Source organism: Mustela erminea, chromosome 16, assembly GCF_009829155.1.
Source record: "Mustela erminea isolate mMusErm1 chromosome 16, mMusErm1.Pri, whole genome shotgun sequence".
Classification (NCBI taxonomy): Eukaryota; Metazoa; Chordata; class Mammalia; order Carnivora; family Mustelidae; genus Mustela; species Mustela erminea.
The window spans coordinates 17529548-17556003 of record NC_045629.1 but is presented as its reverse complement, the minus strand read 5'-3'; the positions used below and the strand labels follow the sequence as shown (position 1 = coordinate 17556003).

Here is a 26456-nt window from a genome sequence, read left to right as displayed (position 1 = left end):
GACTCGAGCCCCTTGTGGGGCTCCCTGCTCAGCATGGAGTCTGCTTCCCCTCTCCTGCTGCCTCTTCCCCTTGCTCGTAATCTCTCTCTCTCTCTCAAATAAGTAATAACAAATCTTAAAAAAAGAAAAATAAAAAAGCAGCTGTCCTGGTAAGAGAGGGAATTAAGGTAAAATGTGCTGTCTGAGATTTGGTCTTGGTTGACACCAGGGCAATGTATTTCTCGTATTTTCCCAAACAAGGAATAATTCAGGCAAGTTCATCATCTCTTTAAAATTTTTTAAAAAATATTTTATTTATTTAGTTGTCAGAGAGAGAGCGCACTTGTGTTAGCACAGGCTGGGGGAGGGGCAGGCAGAGGGAGAAGCAGACTCCCACTGAGCAAGAGCCCAGGCAGGGACATGATCCCAAGATGTTGGGATCATGACCGGAGCTGAAGGCAGATGCTTAACTGACTGAGCCACTCAAGCGTCCCTCTTTAAAGAATTTTTATATAAATGTATGTAATTGGGGCACCTGGGTGGCTCAGTGGTTTAAGCTTCTGCCTTAGGCTCAGGTCATGATCTCAGGGTCCTGGGATTGAGCCCCGTGTTGGGCTCCCTGCTCTGCAGGGAACCTGCTTCTCCCTCTCTCTCTGCCTGCTTGTGATCTCTCTCTCTGTCAAATAAATACATAAAATCTTTTTTAAAAAGTGTGTAATTAATAAACTCTAATGTTTGCACTGGCCAATTTAACTTTTTTTTTTCACCTAAAAAAACGCAAGGCCAGAGCCCAATGTGGGGGCCTGAATACACTACCCCGAGATCAAGACCTGAGCTGAGATCAAGAGTCAGAAAGTCAACTATGTGCAAGTAACTCCTCAACCTGTAGATTTGCTGAAGTGTGAATGGGAGTCAAGAACATTGTGGAACTAATTTGGAGGTGACTATCTGAGCTCTGAAAGAAAGAGCTTTCAATAAATATATCCTATGTGAATGAATTGACCTCAACCAAAGAGTAAATCTCTTGGAGTTTTGAGTGTTGTTACTTTGTGAAAATATCCCTTAAAACACTGTCCATTGCCAGTTCTGTGTTACTGTTCCTGAATGTTCTTAAGATTTGGAAGGTCACGGGACACATCCCTTAGGGACAAAAAGACTCTATAGTGATGAGTTTGGTAGTTAGAGCTCCCCATGCCAATCAGCCAGTGGAGACATTTTGGCTTAAAGAAAAATTGATACTTGGTCTTCGTAAATATTTTGTTCTCATGGCCTTGGGACTTCCTGATCATATAGCTATTTTGAGGAACATTCCTGTTAAAACTCATAATAGTCCTCCAAAAAATGGAAACATGTTTTCCCTTCACCTTTCTTTTTATTTATTTTTTATTTTTTAAAAAATATTTTATTTATTTATTTGTCAGAGAGAGAGAGAGAGAGAGAGAGCGCAAGCGCACAGGCAGACAGGGTCAGAGGGAGAAGCAGCTCCTTGCCAAGCAAGAAGCCCGATGTGGGACTCCATCCCAGGATGCCGGGATCATGATCTGAGCCAAAGGCAGCTGCTTAACCAACTGAGCCACCCAGGCATCCCTCATCTTTATTTTTAGAAGACCAGTATTTTTTTTAAAATTTTTTATTTTTTATAAACATATAATATATTTTTATCCCCAGGGGTACAGGTCTGTGAATCGCCAGGTTTACACACTTCACAGCACTCACCAAAGCACATACCCTCCCCAATGTCCATAACCCCACCCCCCTTCTCCCAACACCCCTCCGCCCAGCAACCCTCAGTTTGTTTTGTGAGATTAAGAGTCACTTATGGTTCGTCTTTTAGAAGACCAGTATTATGGGAATAAAGGAAGCAGTTTATCCAGGAAGAAGCATATCCAGGAAGAATCTGAATCATTCTTTGTAATCAAATAATTTCCTGCTTTGATAACTCTATAATTTGGCCTCACCAAATAAACAGCAATATAAAATTCCTGATTCATATATTGCATTCTGGGTTGCCTCTTGAAATACTTCAAAATGGTCTTCTCCTATTGTAAGGCTGGATTAAATTTTTCTAAACAGCATGAACTTATCCACCGTATTTCATGGAAATGTATCTTAAAAATGCCAACATCTCAGCACATTTGGGTGGATCTGTCCACTGGCAGGGCAAAATAATCACTTTCTTTAATCTTTAAAACCAGCTGTTCACAGACATTAATTGCCATGTCACTTACACTCCTCGAAACAGTGTCATTTGACAAAGACACACATTTTAATTTGTTTGCTGCGTCTGGTCCTATTACACTTGATACCTAGCCATTGTCAGTAGTAAAAGATTCTCAGATGCTTAACTGACTGAGCTTTAGGTGGTTGGCATTGTTGTGCAAGATGTAATGATTCCAAATAGGGCATTTTGAGAATAATTGCATTCATATAGCATTAGTTTAGAACATAAACCTTTTTTAGTTGAAAACATCACATTTTCAATTAGAACACAAAATCAGTGCTTTTTTGTTTTTTGTTTGTTTTTTGAGGATAGATGCATTTATTTTTGAAGTCAGGCAGTGATGTAGAAGGCTGTGTATCTTCATTTAACTAGCCCTCGTAATGCATTGACATTTTCATAAGAAAATAAATAGTTGCATACTTAATGTCTGGGTCAGCATATTTTTCCACTTCTTTTTTTCTTTCACTACAATTTTGAGTATCATCCAATAAAGTAAAGAAGCTATTTCTCATTAATTATTATCTTTAGACACTTTTGCATAAAAATGCTTAATGTATGTAAACCCATAGTTCCTTAAGTTACAACAGAATCCTAATGCCTGATTAATTGACTTATTTTTTTCATGTATTTATTTAATATACATTTACAGAAGAGTTACTCTTTTCCAGGCAGTGTGTTAGATTCCAGTAATATAAATAAAAATATAAGATTTCTGTGTACCTCACAATCTAGAAGGAGAGAAAAATTGTAAAGATGGAATTATAATACAACAGTAGTGAGACAGGGAACTATGGTTAAGGTATGTGAACCCAGAATATCTAATGATTAATTCTACCTGGAAAGCTCAAGGAATTACACAGTGATAACCTTAGCAGTCAGAGTTCGGTTTGCAACTTTTTCTGTCCTATCTTGGCCCTGCAGACAGAAAACATCTGAACACCAAGAGTCTAATGACCTTGGTTGAGTGGTAGAGATTTGGGGTGCCTGGGTGGCTCAGTGGGTTAAAGCCTCTGCCTTCGGCTCAGGTCATGATCCCAGGGTCCTGGGATGGAGTACCGCATCGGGCTCTCTGCTCAGCAGGGAGCCTGCTTCCCTTCCTCTCTCTCTGCCTGCCTCTCTGCCTACTTGTGATCTCTGTCTGCCAAATAAATAAATAAAAATCTTAAAAAGGAAAAAAAGAGAGAGAGGTAGAGATTTTATGACCCTGTTGACATGCCATAGCCAGGGTAGCTGGACTAGTGTGGAACGCAGGTAACCTCGCTGTCCCTGCTTACCGAGAAGCACTGACTTCCACTTCTGTGGTTTTGGGTCTCAAATCCCATCCTCCTCTGCATTCAGTGTCTACTGGCATTCTCATCTCCTGTCATTTTACTGGCCTATTTCTAGTCATTTGGGGTTTAAATATCTTCTTCAGCAGTCCTTTCCCTGGCCTTTTTTTTTTTTTTTTAAGATTTTTATTTATTTGTTTGCCAGAGATCACAAGTAGGCAGAGAGGTAGGCAGAAAGAGAGGGGGAAACAGGTTCCCTTGCAAGCAGAGAGCCTGATGTGGGGCTCGATCCCAGGACCCTGGGATCATGACCTGAGCCGAAGGCAGAGGCTTTAACCCACTGAGCCACCCAGGCGCCCCTCCCTGGCCCTTTAATCTATATTAGTCACTTCTCAAAATGTTCACCAAACTCTTTGAACTTTCCACCATAACCTTTCTAGCAGTTTATAATCACAGCTTTATTTATATGTCTGTTGATTCATATGGCAAGGACAGTGTCTACCGTTACTGTGACATTTTCAGTACCTAGCACACATAGTACCTACTTGGGGAATGACTGAAGTATTTGTGATTTATACAGCAGCACAATCTTGGATGTAATGTACCTCAAAAAAGGAGACCATACCCTTCTGAAGATGCTCCCCCCCCCCCCCCACTTCTTAAATTCTTTAGTCTTTCTTATTTCTTGCCAATGGGTACTTTACCTTTGTGGTTGCTCTGAGCTGAATTAATTATGTACCTAATCAATTGTGAGGGTCCATACTGCAGGGACACCCACCGAAGAGCCCTCCCTGTTCTTTACCTAGCAGCTCCAGTCTTGGCTTGTGTGAATAATGACATCAGGACTGTTCATTATCCGTCACTTTATTCTTTTTCAGGGTGGTATAGGCTTCTGATCCTCTGAAGATTTGCCAAAGGTGTTTCAGCCTGTAAAGTTTCGAGGGGTGTGCTGGTTGGGCTGATGATACGAGTATTCTGGCATTTTATTTTCACTAACAGTAGTGATTGTAACTAACATTTGGTAGCAACGGATCATTTACAGGATACAGTCTGTCGTACACTGGTTGCCTCAGGGAAAAAGTTTGGGGCAGGGGAGTCTGATGCGTGGAGTTGAAAGGATTAAAGAAAGCATCAGTAGAGTAATACCCTCTTCTCCGTGGTGTTGCTGCCCGTGGTTTCAGTTACCCATGGTCTGAAAATATTACCTGGAAAATTCCAGAATTAAACAATTCATAAATTCTAAGCTTCTCGAGCCCCTGGGAGCAGCGTTATGAATCTGCGGGGTGTGCTCCTGTCCCGCCCCGGACCTGCAGCCGTCCTTTCCCGGCGCATGCGCACTGTGAAGGCTGCGCCCGCTTGGGTTTTCAGATCTCCTGCCTCGGGGACTGCAGGGCCTGTGTTTAGGTAACCTTTATTTTACTTAATAATGGTCCCAAAGCACAAGTCAGTGATGGTGGCAATTAGCATATGGCAGAGAGAAGCCTCCAAGTGCTTCTGTTAAGTGAAAAGGTGAAAGTTTTCAACTTGATAAGGAAAGAAAAAGAACCGTATGCCGCGGCTGCCAAGATTTACGGTAAGAACAAATCTTCGTGAAATTGTGAAGAGGGAAGCGGAAATTTGCGTTAGTTTTGTTGTTAATCTCTTACTGTGCCTAATTTATAAGTTAACTTTATCATAGGTATATATGTATGGGAAAAAGACGGTATATGTAGGGTTTGGGAAGAGTTCCTGTTTCAGACACCCATTGTGGGGTCTTGGAATGTATCCCCTACAGATAAGGGGGAACCACTGTACCAGGAACAATCGTGGGCGTGGGGGGGAAGATAGTCCTTGATAAAGATCAAATTAAAATGAAAGAGTCAGGATTTGGAAATGAGAATCTGAGAGGAAAGTCAGTGGTACGATAAGCCAGTTCTTGTTATTTTTTTATTTTATTTTATTTTTTTTAAAGATTTTATTTATTTATTTGACAGAGAGAGAGAGATCACAAGTAGGTGGAGAGTCAGGCAGAGAGAGAGAGAGAGAAGCAGGCTCCCGCTGAGCAAAGAGGCCGATGCGGGGCTCGATCCCAGGACACTGAGATCATGAGCTGAGCCGAAGGCAGCGGCCTAATCCACTGAGCCACCCAGGCGCCCCCCAGTTCTTGTTATTTTTAAGGATTTATTTATTTGAGCGAGAGAGCGGGAGCACTTGAGCGCCAGGGCAGGGGAGGGGCGTGAAGGGTGCAGGGGAGAGGAAGAGAGAAGCTCAAGCAGACTCTGCGCTGTGGAGCCGGGGACTCCATCTCAGGACCCTGAGATCACCACCAGAGCTGAAACCAAGAGTCAGCCACCCAACCAACTGCACTACCTAGGTGCCCCACAAGAAGCTGATTCTTTAACATGTGAGAGCGGCTCAAAGCAGCAAGACTCGTTGTGTACTATGGTCACAAGTACGAGTCCTTCTGGAGGGAGAATGGGCCCCTCCCTCTGGGTTAGGATTGGGCTCCTGCCTCCTGGATGCAAAAGGTCCCTTCCTCCTTTTTTTTTTTTTTAAAAGAAGGATTTTTTTTTTTAAAGATTTTATTTATTTATTTGACAGACAGAGGAGATCACAAGTAGGCAGAGAGGCAGACAGAGAGAAAGAGAGAGAGGAGGAAACAGTCTTCCTGCACAGCAAAGAGCCGTGTGTGGGGCTCGATCCCAAGGGCCCGGAACCATGACCTGAGTTGAAGGCAGAGGCTTTAACCCACTGAGCCACCCAGGTGCCCCTGGTCCCTCCCTCTTTACGTCAGGCAGGCGATGCCTCTCACCAGCCACTACTTTCCCTACTACAATTGTTATACATTATTAGGAGCACGGTATGGAATGTCTGTTTTCCCTGCTAGACCTTGCAGAGAAGGGATGATTTTGTGCCTGAATATCTCTATATTCCCAAAGCCTAGACAGATTCTGAATAAAGGGTGATATCCAACCTATGTGGCCAATGACTCAATATGGACAGAGTCCCTTCCAAGCCCTAAAACGTGGTCACTGATTATGGCACTATGCAGGGAGACCCTCTTCCGGTGAGGAGGGGTGGACAGAAAATGGCGAATTACTTCTACACCCAGCATTTGGTAGGTTCCAACTCTTCGGCTTAGTCCCTTGGTGAGAACAGGTCATGGCTCATCTACTTAACTCTGGCAACGTGCATCAGCTAGTCTGAACAGCCTTCTGCCCTCCGTCTGGTTCCCTGTCTCCACTGGAGTTCCTTCTGGAAAACTAGCTTTCAGTCTCTGTTAGCTCAGAGCTTTGCATAATGGTCTAGTTTACCTCAAATTTACCTATAACTCATGTGACCACCTCACTCTACCCTGTCCTCCTGACTTTGGCACTTAAGCTGTCTGAGCTTGGGAAAGTTGCTTTACTCCTCTAAATTAAGTTCTTATCTCTCAAATGGGAACCATAATATCCACTTCATATGTTTTGTGTGAGGGTTAAATGAGTTAGTATATGTAAATTATTTAGCACAAGGCTTGAGATGTAAAAAGATTCCAGGGGTGCCTGGGTGGCTCAGTCAGTTAAGTGTTTGCCTTTCCCTCAGAAAATGATTCCAGGGTCCTGGCATGGAGCCCACGTCGAGTTCCTGCTCAGCAGGGAGTCTGCAACTCCCTCTCCCTCTTCCCTGCCATTCCCCCACCTGATTAGTGCTTGCTCTCTCTTGCTTTCTCTCAAATAAATACATAAATAAATAAAGATACCAGCTGACAGTGTTAGCACTGTACCGGTAGCAGAGGCTTCTCAAGGATCTGGTAGGAGAAATGTTATAGTCCTTGTGCCCAGACTGGGCAAACCTGGCATTCTCTAAGCCTAAATCTGAACTGGCACAGACTATAATGCTAATTGACTCACACCCCATATCCATTCTCTCCTTCAGTTCTTCCTTCAGTTAAAGAATTCCCAAATTTCAATGGGTGCATGGCTGTCCAACTAGGGACTACATTCCCCAACTTCTGGCCAATGGGATAGAAGCAATAGAAGCAGAAGTCACATGTACTAGTCTACTTTCTCCTTCTTGCAGACTGTGGTATGGTTAGTCATCTCTAAAAATGCAGATGAGGGCAACACTCTTGGATATAGAGGAACAAAAATAGAGAAGGGTTGTGTGTACCTGAATGATTTCATGGAGCAGAGCTATCAACCCCCAGAATTGTCTATCTCTTAAGTTGTTATGGGAGAGAGAGAAGTGTCTTCTATATTGTTGTATTTGGGAGTCTCTATGATAAACAGCTTGCTACAATATGACTAATACACCAGCCTGGTGAGAATGTGATTTGGTTGGACTCCAGGAGAAAGAAGAGGAAGTAGTGGGAAAGAACATAGGAAAGCAATTAATATATTGAGCACCTGTGTTTTATTCTCTTTTTTCCTCTTGTAGTCATGTTAGTGAAAGTAGACAGCATATACTAACACATTCATGTCATTTCTGCATAAATCAATGAGAAGTCATGTGGTATCCTGTGGAATACCACAGGAAAAGAACCATATACCTTGTGTGTTGTATGAGTTTTTATGACGTATGTGAGAAATGTGTGAAAGAAAAGCAAAGTATGTGGCAGCTTCCTTGAGGAGATAGCTTGGAATGCTCCCTCACTTGAGCAGCCCAGACAGTCCCCTGGCTGAGATATTTTCTGAGAAGTGGGTATTCTGAGAGAGGTGGCAGTTCTTACTGCCTGAGAGGGAGATATGTCAGGATGGATTGGGGGGAGGGATAATTGACCTGAATGTGCCAGTTATAATTTTTAGCAGAAGCACACCTCTAAAGGAATTCACCTTCAAAGTCAATGGAGTGTCAACTGAGGAAAACATTTTTGTGTTCTTGAGCGTGACTCCCACAAACTGAGTCACTGACTGAGGCAACTTAGAGGGAGCGAGAGGGAGAGCCTTGAAAAGGACCCTGCGGGAAAACTCACAGTGAGGACAGGTCTGGCCTCAAGGTTGATCTTAACAGAAAGAGAATGTCTCTAGCCTGGTTCAATTAATATGATCTTATGTAGGTTGAAGAGAAATAAGTGTTAGTGACAGAACTGATGCTCTGGAAGCTGTCAAAATCCTGTCCAGAGTTGACAGGGAGCTTTTGTGACTGAGCCAGCAAGTGACTGTAACTGACGGATAGGACAGTGTTTGGGTATGAAAGACAGCTTTAAAGAAGCTGTCTAACTAGAGTCCAGAAGAGTATACCTCACATAAAGTGCTTGCAGTTTCTGTCTGCAATTGCCATGTTGACTATTTCTTATTCCAGTAATGAATTTAATACTAAATTCCTTGTCGGTTTTAAAATAAAGATTTAACTTCTGATGGTTGGTAGAGTTCTGTTTCTTCTTTATTTACAATACCTCAGCACATCAACTTGACACAAACCTCAGTTGTGCACTTCCAGCTGCGAAATTAATTGGCACCTGGAACAACCTAGCAGAACTTAGGTCTCAGCTAAGCCGCTAAGAGCTTAAAGAGGTTTCTGGGGAAAATAATTACAAAAGAGGCGGGGTGGAGGCTAGGAAAAGAAAGGGGAGGAAAAGGAGTGTTGCATAGGTCATTGCAACCTTGGGAAGAGAAAGGTCGCTGAGGCAAAGTGCGTGCATTCAGGAGTTTGAGTTGTCTTGCCTCCCCCTTGGGAGGAGATGTCAGCCTCTGTGAGGGGAGCCAATGGGACTCCAGGGAGAGAGTTTGAGACCTCTCAGGAGCTGGGTAGAGCCAGGTCTGCTCATTGTTGTAAATATGCAGGGAATTTGAAAGTAACTCGGGAATGTACTTTGGGAGTTATCCTTAACTATGGGAGTAATTTAAATGAAGTTTACCACCGATTTTTCATATTTTAAACATCTGCAGTACTCCACTGCAGTGATAACATTTTAAAGTGTGCTGTTCTTATGGTTGCGTCTATTTGCTTCTACAGGTGGATAGATTTGTAAATAAGACAAGGTTTTTGCTTGCATGTTTGGGGCTGATCCCAAAGTCATCACAAGGGCAATAGCCATTGAAATCACAATATATAGATAGGCTTCACATTTATAAAAAAAATTCAAGCTGGAGAGAATTTAATACCATGACTACTAATACAAAATCATGTTATTTTTTAAATTGTTTTTTTGTAAAAGACTTTATTTATTTGAGAGAGCGCGCGAATGAGTGAGTGCATACCTGAAGGTGGGGAGGGGTAGAGAGAGAAGCAGACTCCCTGCTGAGCAGGATGGCTGGATGAAGCTCAATCCTAGGACCCTGGGGTCATGACTTCGGCTGAACGCAGCCGCTTAACTGACTGAGCCACCCTGGTGCCTCCAAAATCATGTTCTGTTACTTTATTTTTTAAAAAAATCTTTTATTTATTTATTTGACAGAGATCATAAGCAGGTGGCGGCGGGGGGAGGGTCCCTGCTGAGCAGAGAGAACCAACGTGGGGCTCCATCCAGGACCCTGAGATCATGACCTGAGCCGAAGGCATTCTATTGTGCAGAATGATTTGTTGTGAAGTACCTGTAACATACAGAGTTGCAAAGTAGACTTTGGGTAAGACTTTGGGTAAACAAGCTTCATTGCTCTGAAACTTTCTCGATAATGATATACAATTACTGAAAGTTATCTTTAGGGTTATTTGGAACATTTTTTTTTTAAATTTTATTTGGAATAGCTTTAAAAGTCATTTGCCAAATTTGCTCTGAGTACTTTTTGATGTTTATCTGTGTTTTCTTACTTCTGTCTAATTTTTAATGATATTTACACTGATCTTTTTGGTAATGATGGGGTAACTTGAAAAAAAGATGAAAGGCAACTTTGGCCCCCAGAAATTTGGGGGGCTGGTATTGATGCAATTCTGCTCTATAAGGCAGAATATGAAAATCTTTTACCTACCTCTGAGGTATTTACGAAGGCTTATATAAAAAAGGTGATTATGCATCACAATGTGGATACACTGAATGCCACTGACCGTACACTTAAAAATAGTTAAAATGGTTAATTTTGTTATATATGTGCTTCCACAATTAAAAAAAAGTGGTGGGGGTGGGGAAGAAAGAGAAGAAGTGCATCCCTAATCTCGTCATTGTCATCTTCCCCTATTATTCAGATATATTTCTTCTGGGAGACTTCTAGGTGTGCCCAGGGCTCTGAGCATTGCTGAATCTTGACATTTTAAAACAGCTTAATGGGGGTGCTTGGGTGGCTCAGTGGGTTAAAGCCTCTGCCTTCGGCTCGGGTCATGATCTCAGGGTCTTGGAATTGAGTCCCGCATTGAGCTCTCTGTTCAGCAGGGAGCCTGCTTCCTCCTCTCTCTGCCTGCCTCTCTGCCTACTTGTGATCTCTGTCTGTCAAATAAATAAATAAAAATCTTAAAAAAAAAACAAACACATCTTAATGTTCTGGTCTCTCCCATACCCAGTTAAAACAAACCAACCACACATAAAACTACATTAATTCTTAGTGGTGGGTGTTGGGATATACAGAGAAGTATAAGATGAGGGTCATGTTCTCAAAGAGATGACAAAGGGTTGGAAAAATAGTTGCAAGTTTAGCCACAAAAACACACGTATAGCTAATGTTCCATATAAGGCTTTTAAGTGGTAACTGATTAATGTTGATTGTAAGGGTTTAGGAGATGGGCAAGGAAGAGAATGCTAGAATAGTAGGACCATCAGAGAAGAATTCATTGAAAAGGTGAAACATGAATTGGTGCTTAAAAGATGAAGAATTAGGGGCGCCTGGGTGACTCAGTGGGTTAAGCCTCTGCCTTTGGCTCAGGTCATGATCCCAGGGTCTTGGGGTCGAGCCCCACATCAGGCTGTCTGCTCAGCGGGGAGCCTGCGCCTGCCTCTCTGACTACTTGTGATCTCTCTCTGTCAAATAAATAAATAAAATCTTAAAAGAAAAAAGATGAAGAATTAGATTGGTGCAGAATTCATCACAATGAGAGACAAATTATAATTTTATCTAAGAACAAGTGCTCATTTTCTTCTTTATGTGAACTCCATTCTCTCCTTTGTTTTTTATTTTTTAAAAATATTTTATTTATTTATTTGACACAGAGAGAGAGAGAGAGAGAGAGAGAGGGAGAAAACAATCGGGGAACAGCAGAGGGAGAAAGAGAAGCAAGCTCCTTGCTGAGCAGAAAGGCCATGGAGCTTAATCCCAGGACCCTGGGAAGGCAGACGTTTAACTGACTGAGTCACCCAGGCACCCCTCTTCTTTGTTTTAATAACATCATCTGGATACCTTAATTTATTATGCATTTAAGAATTCATTTCTTAGCGCCATGTGTCTTGCATATAGCCTGATTCTTATCCATGTGTTGGGGTACACTATAAACAAAGTAGAATCTCTGCTTTCATGGAACTTACATTCAAGTGAGGGAGACAGATGATAAAAAAGTTCCGTGAATGAAATATAGTGATAGCTGTAGGAAAAAAGTATATTAGAGGAAAAGATATAAATTGTTAGGGGATATTGGAGTATAATGGGGTGGCCAAGGAAAGCCTCGCTGAATATCTAAATTTTGAATGAAGATCTGAACACAGTAAGGAAGTTACTTAGGGGAAGAGCATCCTGGACCAAGGGTCCAGCACACACAGAGGTCATGCTGTAGACGTGTTCCTGATGTGTTTGAGGAACTGCAGGAAGGCCAGCGTGGCTGGAGTAAGGAGCAGGTGAGAGTGTCAGAAGATGAGATAAGTGAGGCAATGTTGAGCCCAATCACGTAGGGTCTTTCATGTCATAGTAACAACTTTGAGTGAGTTAGGTCATCTTTGCAGGATTTGAGTACAGAAATAATATGATCTGACTGGGTTTAGAGTAGATTCTTCTGAAAAGGACTGAAGGAGAGAAACTGGTTAGGAGGTCATTGAAGTAAACTAGAAGAGAGGTGCTCTTTGGTGAAGATTGGTCAAGATGGTGAGCAGTGTTCAAATTCTTGATGTATTTTGAAAGTAATGCTGATAGAGTTTGTTGAGAGACCAGATGTAGGAGGTGAAGGAAAAGAGGAGTTAAAGACCTCTTGCCTTGAGTGACCATAAGGATATAGTGTGGAGAAAAGATATGAGCAAAAGAAATTTGGAGGATATAGAAAGTAAGGTTCAGACCTGGAGTGGCTGGTGTTTGGGTCACTGGTGACTTTGAAAAAATGAGTGTCAGTGCCATAGTTGGGATGAAAAACCCAAGTGACAAATTCAAGAGAAAATGGGAGAGGAGGAACTGGTAGTAACTGAGTATCATTTCAAGGAGTTTTGCTGTAAGAAGAAGGAAAGAAAAACAGTAGTATCAGAAGGAGAGAAGTCAGGTCAAAAGAAACTTAAAAAAATGATCTCAGAGTAATGTGTGCATGTTTGTATGCTAATGGGAATAATCTAGTAGAGAAGGAAAAATTGAAAATGCAGGAGAGAATATAATTGTGGGGGAAATACCCTTGTAAAGCACGGCATTGGATATAAGGAATGGTTATAAGAATTTGAAGTAACCTGAGAGAAGGTAGAGTATATACACATACTTGAAGGTAAGTGGGAGGATGAGAAAGTGGCACATTTACTTCAACACATTTTATTTTTATTTCTTTGAGTCCTTTATGAACCTCCTTGAAGACAAAGACTACTACTTCATCTTTAGATGTGGCCCCATCACTCAACAAATGTTTCTTGAATGAGTGAAAATGATAAATTCAACATTTATGGCTTTAAATACAGATAAATGAAAAGCTGGGTTTTAAGCATTAAAAGAAACAAAGTGGAACCTAATATTTTTAGCCTTCCTCCATGAAGGCTAGGATGTTAGAGTTGGGAAGATATAATGAAATTTTTATTCTCAAAAGAAAAATTTTCATGATTATCATCTAAGTAGATATTACTAAGAAATGACTTTTAAAAATTAACTGCTTTATTGAGATATAATTCATATACCGTTAAGTTCACTCTTTTTTAAGTGTACAATTCAGTGTTTTTTAGAATATTCACAGAATTATACATCTATTACCACTAATTCCAGGAAGGAACCGCAGAAAAGAAACTGCATAGCCATAATGGTCATTTCTGTCTCCCAAATCAATGGCAATCTCTAATCTATTTTCTGTTTCTATGGATTTGCATATTCTGGACATTTCATTAAAAATGGAATCATAAAGGGATGCCTGGTCCACCCAGTTGGTTCAGTGTCTGCCTTCAGCTCAGGTCATGATTTCAGAGTCCTAGGATTGAGTCCCACATTGGGCTCCTTGCTCAGCAGGGAGCTTGTTTCTCCCTCTGCCTGCTGCTCCCCCTGCTTGTGCTCTCTGACAAATAAATAAATTAAAAAAATATATTTAAAAAATGGAATCATACAACATGTGGCCTTTGTGTCTGACTTCTTTGACCTAGCACATTTTCAAAGTTCTTTTGTGTTGTAGCATGTATCAAAACTTCATTTCTTTTTATGATCAAATAATATTCCATCATGTGAATATACCATGTTTTATTTGTCCATTCATCAGCTGGTAGACATTTGGATTGTTTCTACTTTTTGGTTGTCATCAATAATGTTATGAACATTTATGTACAAGTTTTTGTGGGGACATACATCTTAAATTCTCAACCTGTTATAGCATCAACTCAAACTTCACAATCTATTCTAAATATTTTTTATTTTTATTTATTTATTTATTTATTTAAAAGATTTTATTTATTTATTTGTCAGAGAGAGGGAGAGTGAGCGAGCACAGGCAGACAGAATGGCAGGCAGAGGCAGAGGGAGAAGCAGGCTCCCTGCCGAGCAAGGAGCCCGATGTGGGACTCCATCCCAGGACGCTGGGATCATGACCTGAGCCGAGGGCAGCTGCTTAACCAACTGAGCCACCCAGGCGTCCCTATTCTAAATATTTTTAGCTCAAAGGTTCAAATATCAGTTTAAATCATACAAATTAGGTATGGTGAGATTCTTGTAATAATCCATTTCAGGGCAAATTTTGTCTTCATCTGTGGATGAAGCAGATTATCTGCACATAAATATAGTGGTGGGACAAACATAGCCTAACAGTTACAGACATTCCTGTATAAAAATGGAACAAAAAAAGGAGGCACTGGTCCCAAGCAATTTTTCTGGCTGGAAAACTCTATTAGGTTTCAAGTTGTGGGAATAATTCTCTGTAAATCTTGACTCTCCCCTCTGGGCACTCAATTCTGCCCTCAGAATTATCCTTTCTTTTTTGTCAAAGGTAACATGTCTTGCAGCTGGGTTGACTCCTGCTTGTAAAATTTTGGGTGTCTTAACAGCCTTCTTTCATTTTGTAGTCTCTCTGTCCTTTGGGTCCAAGCTAGTCTTGCTTCTGCTAGTATTTAAAATTCTCAAGAACCTTGTGGGTCTCCTGTTATGTTATGGGATTCGCTCCATATTGGTGAGGATCCTCCAAGATATTTCTTAGATAATCCCATCTTTAGTTTTGGCCTCTACTGAGACAGCTGAAGGGATTTATGCGACACAAACTTAATCTTTTTAAAGGGCCTTTTGTGTGATATGTGACTGAATATTCTGACCTTTTGATTGATCTGAGGTATTAGCAAAAGTTTATGCAGCCACAGACTCAGCTTTTTCTTTCCTGAAGGTACATCCCTTAAATTTTAGCATCTTTGGCAATCTGATAAAGCTGAAAATTCCCCCAAACCATCAAGTCCTGGTTCCTTTTTTGCTTAACTCTTTCTCCTGTCATTCTTCCAACAGTCTGTCGACATGATTTAGGTACTGTGTGAGGTGATACATGTTTTCCTTACCACACTTCCTCACTTCTTTCCAAGGCTTCACCAGCAGAGTTTTTAGTACCCATATTTCTGCTTTTCCTATCCTGCATCTCAGAAACTTTCCAGCCTCTGCCAACTGTCCATTTCAAAAGTTACTGCCACACGTTTATGTATTTGTTGCATCAGAACCCCACTCTCATCGCTATAACCTCTGTTAGCTTTCCATCACTGCTGTAAAAACTTACTACACACTGAGTGGTATAAAGCAACACAAATCTATTACCTTGCAAATTTGTTAGAAGTCTGACACAGATCTTACTGGGCTAAAGTCAAAGTGCCAGCAGGGCTGATTGGGTTAATGGGAGAATACTACTGCTGGCATTCTCTGGCTTCTAGAGGCTGCCTGTACTCCTTGGTGTTTGGCCTCCTCCTTTATCTTGGAAGCCGGCAACAGGGGTTTCAATCCTCCTCACGTGGCATTCTCTGACAACCTTCTACTTCTGTTTTCCACTTTAAGGCCTCTTGATTAAATTGGGTCAACCCAGATAATCCAGGATAATCTCCCTATTTTAAGGTCATTTTATTAGAAACCCTAATTCTCTATGCAACCTTAAATCTCTTTTGCCATGTAACCTAACATATTCACAGGTTTAGGGGATTAGGACATGGACATTGTTGGGGTGCCATTATTGTGACTACCATGCTCTTATAATCTCTTTATTTGTTGTAGGTCTATTAAGATTTTTCTTTTCTTTTCTCTTTCTTCCTTTTATTTTTTTTAAAATCAATTTTGGTAGTTTGGGTCTTGCTAGGAATTTGTCCATTGCATCTAGGTTGTCTAATTTCTTGGCATACATTTGTTCATACTATTCCCTTATATTCATTTTTATTTCTTTGAAGTTGACAGTGATGTAATTTACTTTTATTCCTGGCTTTAGCAATTTGAATTTTTTTTTTTTGGCTTTGTCAGTGTATCTAAAGTTTTTCCAATTAAAAAAAAAATCTTTTAAAATGGAACAAATGGGGTGCCTGGGTAGCTCAGTGGGTTAAGCCTCTGCCTTCAGCTCAGGTTGTGATCTCAGGGTCCTAGAATCAAGCCCCTCATTGGGCTCTCTGCCCAGCGGGGAGCCTGCTTCCCCCTCTCTCTCTGCCTATTTGTGTCTCTCTCACTCTCTGACAAATAAATAAAATCTTAAAAAAAAGGAACAAATAATCCTAAAATTTATATGGAACCAGAAAAGAACGTTAATAGCTAGAGGAATGTTCAAAAAGAAAGCCAAAGTTGGTGGCATCGCAATTCCAGACTTCAAGCTCTATTACAAAGCTGTATTCATCAAGACAGTGTGGTACTGGCACAAAAACAGACACATAGATCAATGGAACAGAATAGAGAGTCCAGAAATGGACCCTCAACTCTGTGGTCAACTAATGTTTGACAAAGCAGGAAAGAATGTCCGATGGAAAAAGACAGTCTCTTCAACAAATGGTGTTGGGAAAATTGGACAGTCACTTTGCAGAAGAACAAAACTGGACCATTTCCTTACACCACACACAAAAATAGACTCAAAATGGATGAAAGACGTAAATGTGAGACAGGAATCCATCAAAATCCTTGAGGAGAACAGGCAGCAACCTTTTCAACCTCAACTGCAGCAACCTCTTCTTAAAAATATCAGCAAAGGCAAGGGAAGCAAGGGCAAAAATGAACTATTGGGACTTCATCAAGATCAAAAGATTTTGCACAGCAAAGGAAACAGTCAACAAAACAAAAGATAGCCAGCAGAATGGGAGAAAATATTTGCAAATGACATATCATCTAAAGGGCTAGTATCCAAAATCTATAAAGAACTTAGTCAAACTCAACACCCAAAGAACACATAATCCAATCAAGAAATGGGCAGAAGATATGAACAGACATGTCTGCAAAGAAGACATCCAAATGGCTAACAGACAAATGAAAAAGTTCTCAACATCACTCGGCATTAGGGAAATAAAAATCAAAACTACAGTGAGATACAGAGTCAGAATGGCTAAAATTAACAGGTCAGGAAATGACAGATGTTGGCGAGGTTGTGGAGAAAGGGGAACCCTCCTACTACACTGTTGGTGGGAATGCAAGCTGGTGCAGCCGCTCTGGGAAAGAGTGTGGAGCTTCCTCAAAATGTTGGAAATAGAGCTACCCTTTGACCCAGTGGATATTTACCCTAAATATACAAATGTAGTTGTCTGAAGGGGCACGTGCACCCGGATGTTTATAGCAGCCATGTTCACAATAGCCAAATGATAGAAAGAACCTAGATGTCCATCAGCAGATGAATGGATAAAGAAGATGTGAGATATCTATCTATCTATCTATCTATCTATCTATCTAAATACTATGCAGCCATCAAAAATACTGAAATTTTGCCATTGCAATTAAGTGGATGGAACTAGAGGGTATTATGCTGAGCGAAATAAGTCAATCAGAGAATGACAATTATCATATGATCTCTCTGATAGGAGGAATTTGAGAGATAGGGTTGGGAGTCGTGGGGGGCAGGGAGGAAAAAAATGAAACAAGATGGGACTGAGGAGGGAGACAAGCCATAAGAGACTCTTTTTTTTTTTTTTTTAAAGATTTTATTTATTTATTTGACAGAGAGAGATCACAAGTAGGCAGAGAGGCAGGCAGAGAGAGGGAGAGGAGGAAGCAGACTCCCTGCCGAGCAGAGAGCCCAATGCGGGACTCGATCCCAGGACCCTGAGATCATGACCTGAGCCAAGGCAGCGGCTTAACCCACTGAGCCACCCAGGCGCCCCATAAGAGACTCATAATCTCAGGAAAAAATGTGAGGGTTGCTGGGGGGTGGGATGGGGAGATAGGGTGGCTGGGTTATGGACATTGGGGAGGGTATGTGCTATGGTGAGTGCTGTGAATTGTGTAAGACTGATGGTTCACAGACCTGTACCCCTGAAGCAAATAATACATTATATGTTAATTTAAAAAATCTTTTCACAGAAACAACTTTTGATTTTGTTGCTTTACTCTGTTGTTTTTCCATTCTTTATTCCATCTATTTCCACTCCAGTCTTTATTATTTCCTATCTCTTGTTTACTTAAAATTTAATTTTCTTTTCTTTTCCTAAAACCAGAGGAAAAAAAAGGACTTTTTAAAGAGATTTTATTTATTTGAGAGAGATAGAGAGCACACAAGAGAGAGCACGAACTGGTGTGTGTGGGGAGAGTGGGCAGATGGAGAGGGAGAAGCATACTCCCGCCTGAGCAGAGCACCCAATATGGAGTTCGATCCCAGGGCACTAGGATCAAGACCTGAGCTGAAGGCAGGTGCTTAACCATCTGAGTTACCCAGGTGCCCCCAAACAAAATAGTTTCTTAAAGTGAAAGATTAGATTAGTAATTTGAGATCATTTTTCTTTTTTACATATAGATCTTTATAGCTGTAAATTTTCTTCTAAGCATCACCTTAGCCATATTCATACATTTTGGAATATTGTATTTGGTTTCTAGTATTAAAAATATTTTCTTTTTTTTTTTTTAAGATTTTATTTATTTATTTGTCGGAGAGAGAGTGAGCACAGGCAGACAGAATAGCAGGCAGAGGGAGAAGCAGGCTCCCTGCCGAGCAAGGAGCCCGATCCCAGGATGCTGGGATCATGACCTGAGCCGAAGGCCGCTGCTTAACCAACTGAGCCACCCAGGCGTCCCAAAAAATACTTTCAAATTTCTTTTGTAACTTCTTCTTTGACCCATTGGTAATTTAGGAGTATGTTGTTTAATTTCTACATATTTGTAAATTTCCCAAGTTTCTTTCTATTATTGGTTTTGAATTTTATTCCATTATTATCAGAGAATGTACTTTGTATGATTTCAGTCTATTTCCATTTTTCAGACTTGTGTTAATGACCTAAAACATGGACTATTCTTGGGGTTTTGTGTACACTTGAGAAGAATGTGTATTCTGTTGTTACTAGGTGGTGTCTTCTATAGATGTATATTCTAGTTTATAATTTTGTGATAGTATTGTTTATAGTATTGTTCAAATCTTCAGTTTCCTTGCTGATATTCTATTGGTTCTTCTATTCATTATTGAAAGTAGAATATTATATTTTCCAGCTATTATTGTTTAATTTTATATTTCTTTTTTTAGTTCTTCCCTTATTGCTTTGTGGATTTTGGGGCTTTGTTGTTAGGTATATATGTTTACAACTATTTTGTCTTCCTGACAGATTGATCTTTTTATCTTTATAAAATGTCCTTTCTCTATTGTAACAATTTTTGTCTTAAAGTCTGTTTTGTCTAAAATACATAGTTAGGTCTTTTGGTTACTCTTTGCATGGTATATCTTTTTCCATTATTTTTTACTTATTTGTATTCTATTTCTTATTCATCTAAAATGAGTCTTTTGTAGACAGCATATAATCAGATCACTTAAAAAAAATTCACCCTGCCAATTTCTGTTTTTTGATTATTGTGGGTAGTTCATTACATTTAATGTAATTACCAGTAAGGTAGGATTTATGTCTGCCATTTTGCTGTTTGTTTTCTGTATATTCTGTTGTGTTAAGTAGACATTTCCTAGCGTGACATTTTAATTCTGTTATTGTTTTTTTCACTATGTGCTTTGAGTTATTTTAGTAGTGGTTGTCCACTACTAAATTACAATTAACACCTTAATTTAAAACCATGTAGTTAGATTAATACCAACTTAGTTTTTTTTAAAAATTTTTTTAAAAAAATTAAGTAGATATTTCCTAGCATGATATTTTAATTCTGTTATTGTTTTTTTCACTGTGTGCTTTGAGTTATTTTAGTAGTGGTTGTCCACTACTAAATTACAATTAACACCTTAATTTAAAACCATGTAGTCAGATTAATACCAACTTAGTTTTTTAAAAAATTTTTTAAAAAAAAATTTTAATTTTTAATTTTTTATAAACATATAGTATATTTTTATCCCCAGGGGTATCCCCCAGGTCTGTGAATCACCAGGTTTACACACTTCACAGCACTCACCATAGCACATACCCTCCCCAATGTCCATAACCCCACCCTCTTCTCCCAACCCCCCTCCCCCCAGCAACCCTCAGTTTGTTTTGTGAGATTAAGAGTCACTTATGGTTTGTCTCCAACTTAGTTTTTGTAGCATACAAAAATTGCGCTCTAGTGAAGCCCTATTCCTACCTCCCTTTCTTGTACAATTCTTGTTATACAAACTACATCTTGACTTATTATAATATACCAATACAGTTTCATAATTATATTTATATCTAGTCTTTTTAATTAGGAGAGAGAAGGAATTACAATCTAAAATACATTTATACTACTTTTTATATTTTTCTATTTATTTTTAAAGGTGCTTTTAAAATTTTCATGTGGATTTGAATTACTGTCTAGTGTCCTTTTATTTCAGCCTGAAGGACTTCTTTCAGTATTTCTTGCAGGGTTTGTTTTCTTGTGACAAATTCTCTGGTTTTGTTCATTTGGTGTTGAAGAGAAAAACTGTCCTGACAGCTTGGTAAAATAGTAAGAAAAACTTTACTCAAGACTATTGCAGTAGGGGGGCGCCTGGGTGGCTCAGTGGGTTAAAGCCTCTGCCTTCAGCTCAGGTCATGATCCCATGGTCCTGGGATCGAGCCCCACATTGGGCTCTCTGCTCAGCAGGGAGCCTGCTTCCTCCTCTCTCTCTCTGCCTGCCTCTCTGCCTACTTGTGATCTCTGTCTGTCAAATAAATAAATAAAATCTTAAAAAAAAAAAAGACTATTGCAGTAGGGAAAGAATATTGCAATAGATGGAGAGATTGGGCTTAACTCTGAATACAACAAGGACGAATGGGGATTTATAACCAAAAAGCAGAGAGTAAGTGCCAATAGATAGAAAATTACTAAGAGGGGACATTAATAGTAGAGAGATTCTTGCTAAACTGACTTAGGATTCTTGCTAATTGCAGATCAAGATTTAGGCCTAATTGAGAAGAGGGCTCAGAGGTTTGGTCAAGGAGAGAGTCTTTGTCACTGGGAATCTTGTAATTTAGCTTTCATCTTTGAAGCATAGTTTTGCTGGATATGGAATTCTTGGTTGACAGTTTTTCTTTTAGAACCTTGAAACATCATTTCCTTGCCTTCTGGCCTCCATGGTTTCTGGTAAGTCAGGTTTTAATCTTATTAAGAATCCCATGTACATGATGAGTTATTTTTCTCTTGCTGTGTTCAAAACTCTTTCTTTGTCTTTTGCCAGTTTGATTATGATATGTTTAGGTGTGTATCTCTAAATTGATCTTACTTGGAGTTCTTGAACTTCTTAGACATACAGATTAATATTTTTCATCAAATTTAGGAAGCTTCTAGCCATTATTTCTTCAGACATTCTTTCTGCACCTTTCTCTCCCCCCTTTTCTTCTAGGATTCTCATAATTTGGTATGATGTTATGCTTGTAGGCATCCCATAGGTCTCTGAGTCTTTGTTCATTTTTCTTCATTCCTTTTTCTTACCATTCCTCAGCTTGTATAATCTTCATCAGTTTGTCTTCAAGTTTGTTTTCTTTCTTCTTCCAGACAAAATCTGTTGTTGAGTCTTTCTAGTGAAATTTTCATTTCCATTATTGTACTTTAAAACCACAGAATATTTATTTGGTTCTTTTTTCCTCCTCTTCTTCTTCTTTCATCTTCTTTTCCCTCCTCTCCCTCCTTCTTTGTTCTCTTCCTTCCTTCCTCCTCCTCCTTATTCCTTATGATTTCCATGTGTCATTGATGATCTCAGTTTGCTGAGATGTTATTCTTATAATTTTCTTCAATTTATGACACATGGTTTCTTTTAGCTCTTTGAATATATTTATGGTAGCTGCCTTAAAGTCTTTTCTTAGAAGTTCAACATTTAGACTTTCTTAAGGACAGTTTCTGTTACCGATGTTTTTCCTGTGTGTGGGTCATACTTTCCCTTTCGTTGCATATCTTGTTTTCTTTCTTTCTTTCTTTCTTTTTTTTTTTTTTTGTTGTCATCTGGACACTTAATATAATATTATGTGGCAAGTCTGGAAATCACATTCCTCTGTACACACCCATCGTGAGTTTTGGTTGTTGCCTTTTATGTGTTTATTTAGTGACATTTGACCTATTCTGTAAAGCCTGTAAAATTATATATAGCCACTGATGTCTCTGCTTGGTTACCTTTGTGACCATCTAAGGAATGGACTGATTCCATAAATGCTTTGGAATCAGTAAGGCTTCCAACCTTTGCTAATGTGTGTGTGTGTGTGTGTGTGTGTGTGTGTGTGTGTGTGTGTGTGTTGGGCATACTTTCAATGCTCTGGCAAGTTATTTACAACTCTGCCTTAGCCTTTACTTTTTACTTGATTTGGGTCTCAAGATAAGCCAGAGGTATGAGATTCTGGCCTTCTCAGGTATTTTCTGAGCATATGCAGAGCCCTGGGTGTGTACACAGCCATGTTCATATACACAATCTTCTTGCTTGCCAGAAATATTTCAGAACTTTTCAAAGCCTGTATGGACATGTTATTCCCCAGTTTTTCATTTTAAGTATTTTGGTCAGCCTATTTGTTAGCCCCAATTGGTAATGCTCTCTCAGGCAGCAGCAATGTTATACCAGTTGCCATTGGTTGTCTTTGACAAGTGTCCTGTAGATAGGTCTGTTTGCACAGAGTGAGTTCTGAGTCATGTCAAATAAAGACAAGCCCTGCACAGAGCTTTTTTGGTAAGCAGCAAGACAGAGCAAATGGTGACAGTTTTGTGGGGACATATCTTTTTTTTTTTTTTTTTAAGATTTTATTTATTTATTTGGCAGACAGAGATCACAAGTAGGCAGAGAGGCAGGCAGAGAGAGAGGAGGAAGCAGGCTCCCCACTGAGCAGAGAGCCCGATGCAGGGCTCAATCCCAGAACCCTGGGATCATGACCTGAGCTGAAGGCAGAGGCTTTACCCACTGAGCCACCCAGGTGCCCCTGTGGGGACATATCTTCTGGGGGAGTTCCAAACCCATTCTGTTTCTTCCAGTGACTGCTAGACTACTATTTTTCACAGCTACCATAGAACTTTTATTCTTACAGTTTCTTTCTTTCTTTTTTTTTTAAGATTTATTTGACACAGAGAGAGAGGGAGAGACAGTGAGAGAGGGAATACAAGTAGGTGGAGTGGGAGAGACAGAGAAGCAGACTCCCTGCTGTGTAGGGAGCCAGATGTGGGGCTCGATCCCAGGACCCTGGGATCATGACCCGAGATGGAGGCAGACACCTAATGACTGAGCCCCCCAGGTGCCCCTACTCTTATGGTTTCTGACTTGCAGCTTTCTTTAAGAACTACACAGGAAATAAAAAATGAAGTTGTCATTTATTATATTAAGGAAGAAAAAATAAAAGAAGGTATTATGTCTTTTTAAAAATGATGAGTCTTTAGAATAGGAAACAAATTGAAGGTTGATGGAGGGGATGAAGGATGGGTAACTGGGTGATGAACATTGAGGAGGGCACATGATGTAATGAGCACCAGGTATTATATAAAACTGATGAATCATTGTCCTCTACCTTTGAAACCAATAATACACTATATGTTAATTGAACTTAGATAAAAATAAATAAATTTTAAAAAATGATTAACCTGTTCAACAAGGATTTTATTAAAGAAAAGTTAAATATCATCTTTCACTTTCACCCACCACCAAAAATGATACTGATTTCTCCCCAGTGCTGGGTAAATGATTCTCCATGAATTGCAGAGAATCCTTGTTTAGAGGGATCCAGTTCCCTTTTAATCGATTTAGGCATGGAGGAATCTAGAATCATACCATTTCATAGAAACATTTGAGTTTGTTCTATAATAGATAACTTAAATGCGTTCACCTGAGACTAATTTTCTATTTCTGAATTCTGAATATGTAAGAGAATTCTGAGTATGTAAGAGGATCACAACAATTGAAGATCTGGTTTTATAGCCAAGTAAATTTGATTAGGCTAACATCTAAGTTATAGGCTATAAGATGAAATTTCTAGTCGGCATCATCCTTGAATTTGCTCAACTCAGTAGACAACAAAAGCAACAACAAAGCTTGCAAAAGACAAATATATAAACAAACAGCCACAAGCATAAACATCTGAACTCTACTGGGATGAAGCCAGAATTATCAACAATTAATTTTATTTTATTTATTATTTTTTAATAATTTGGAAGTAATTTTTTAAAAGATTTTATTTATTTATTTGACTGCGAGAGATCACAAGTAGGCAGAGAGGCAGGCAGAGAGAGAGGAAGGGAAGCAGGCTCCCTGCCGAGCAGAGAGCCCGATGCGGGACTCGATCCCAGGACCCTGAGATCATGACCTGAGCCGAAGGCAGCGGCTTAACCCACTGAGCCACCCAGGCGCCCCAACAATTAATTTTATTCTGGAGCTTGGGGCTCCAGAATTTTTATGGGGCTTGGAATTTAATTACAAATTGTATGATTTGGGGAACAACTAGCTGGCTTAGTCAGTAGAGCATAGGACTCTTGATCATGGAGTTGTGAGTTTGAGCCTAATGTTGGGTGTAGAGATTACTTAAAAATAAAATCTTAAAAAAATTGTATGATTTGGCCTTCTATTTTTTAAGTGTGACTAGTCCACTTACTTGAGTATAAGATGGTGTGTGTCATTGAGTGCCTAATATCTTGGGTTAACCTTTAATCAGTGACTAAACTTTTCAGTCAGTCAAATTCATAATTTCCATATTCTTTTTTGCCTCTTTTAAACATGAGAAAAATAAACTAGTTGTTTTCCTTCTTTTTTCCCCCTGCCTATTCTTCTGGTAGTACTTTAGATCTTAATAATTCAAAGTCTGAGATTTAATAATAATTTTCCCTGATGGGAAAATGAATAATTAAATGATGAGTATTTAAATGACAAAAAGTTGTTTTTTTTTTTTAATTTTTATGTTTCTGTAGGAAAAAGTGACCACAAGCAATCTTATTCAACTTTCTAATCAAATCTGGTCCTGGGTTCTGTTCAGATCTGGGTCCAGATATACTTTTTTGTCCTAGGTACCTTAGCGGACCAGAAGGTCAAGGTAGCTTTTCTCAAATTTGTTACTACACAGGGATTAGTCCCAGTGCAAATTGGAGTTTCTTTCTCATACTTGGTACAACTTTGTTTGTACTCACTTTTTACCAGATCTGATAAATATTTATGTAAGCATTAAAGTGATCAGCACTTTAGAAATATATAGATCCACCTGATTACCTGTGAGAGTGAATTATAATCAGTGTTGTTGGTGAATGATAGTTTTGGTTATACAGAAAACCTTAAATACAAGTTTCCCTCCCCAGCCTCTCCACAGAAGCACATGATTGTGGCTGCTGGTTTATGGAGTGGGGAATATCCATTAGTCTCTGGTGGCTTGAGCCAACATAAATGATTCCTTAGAGCAGTGAGATGGAAAACTAGAAATCTAACTAGCTGTATGGCAGACAAGGACTAGACTTCCTCCTATAATTAACATGTGAGATGGAAGCATTGCTCCTTGTGAGGCTTGATGGCCTCTCTGCGTCATGTAGCTCACTGGGTGTGAATGATGTCTGCTTGTTTATCCGGAAATCTGAAAGTTTGCCTTTGTCTTATCTTTACAGCTCATTGATCCTCCATCTCCTTTTCAAATCTCATTTAAAAGGTATTTAGATATTTTTTCCTTGCCTATCTTTCTTAATTTTACTCTGCCTCTCTTGATAGCCTCATGATTCCAATGTCTAACATTATTTTTTTCCAGGGTGTTTGCCAATCTTCTTCTTCAACTCAAACCTTCATATAAAATATCTGTAAATTTGGCCAATGAAACTTGACTAGGGCATGGAAATATAGTTGTCTAAATTTTAGTTCAGGACAGTAAACGTACATTTCTAAAATGTAAGTTGGTCACTTAGGACCTTGCATTACCACAGCCACTAATAGTTTCAGAAGTTAAATTATTAGTACAGTGTGCCAGTAACACACTGATGTTCTGAATAACACTTGTTATTCAAAAACTATTTATAGATTAAAATATGCAGATGTTTTGAGATGAAATTACCTTTTAAGAGCATGGCCCCTCTTTTTTTTTTAAATTTTTTATTTTTTTATAAACATATATTTTTATCCCCAGGGGTACAGGTCTGTGAATCACCAGGTTTACACACTTCACAGCACTCACCAAAGCACATACCCTCCCCAATGTCCATAATCCCACCCCCTTCTCCCAACCCCCCTCCCCCCAGCAACCCTCAGTTTGTTTTGTGATATTAAGAGTCACTTATGGTTTGTCATGGCCCCTC

General features: G+C 39.5%; 1 long non-coding RNA gene across 2 annotated transcripts in view; it reads left to right on the top strand.

The window, feature by feature from the left end:
* Positions 1–4819: 4819 nt before the first annotated feature.
* The window catches only part of LOC116575094, a 77754-nt gene continuing 56117 nt past the window's right edge, over positions 4820–26456 (top strand). For both annotated transcript variants that reach the window (XR_004279609.1, XR_004279608.1), the window contains exon 1: positions 4820–5041. This is a non-coding gene — a long non-coding RNA (uncharacterized LOC116575094). The remainder of the gene's footprint in view (positions 5042–26456) is intronic.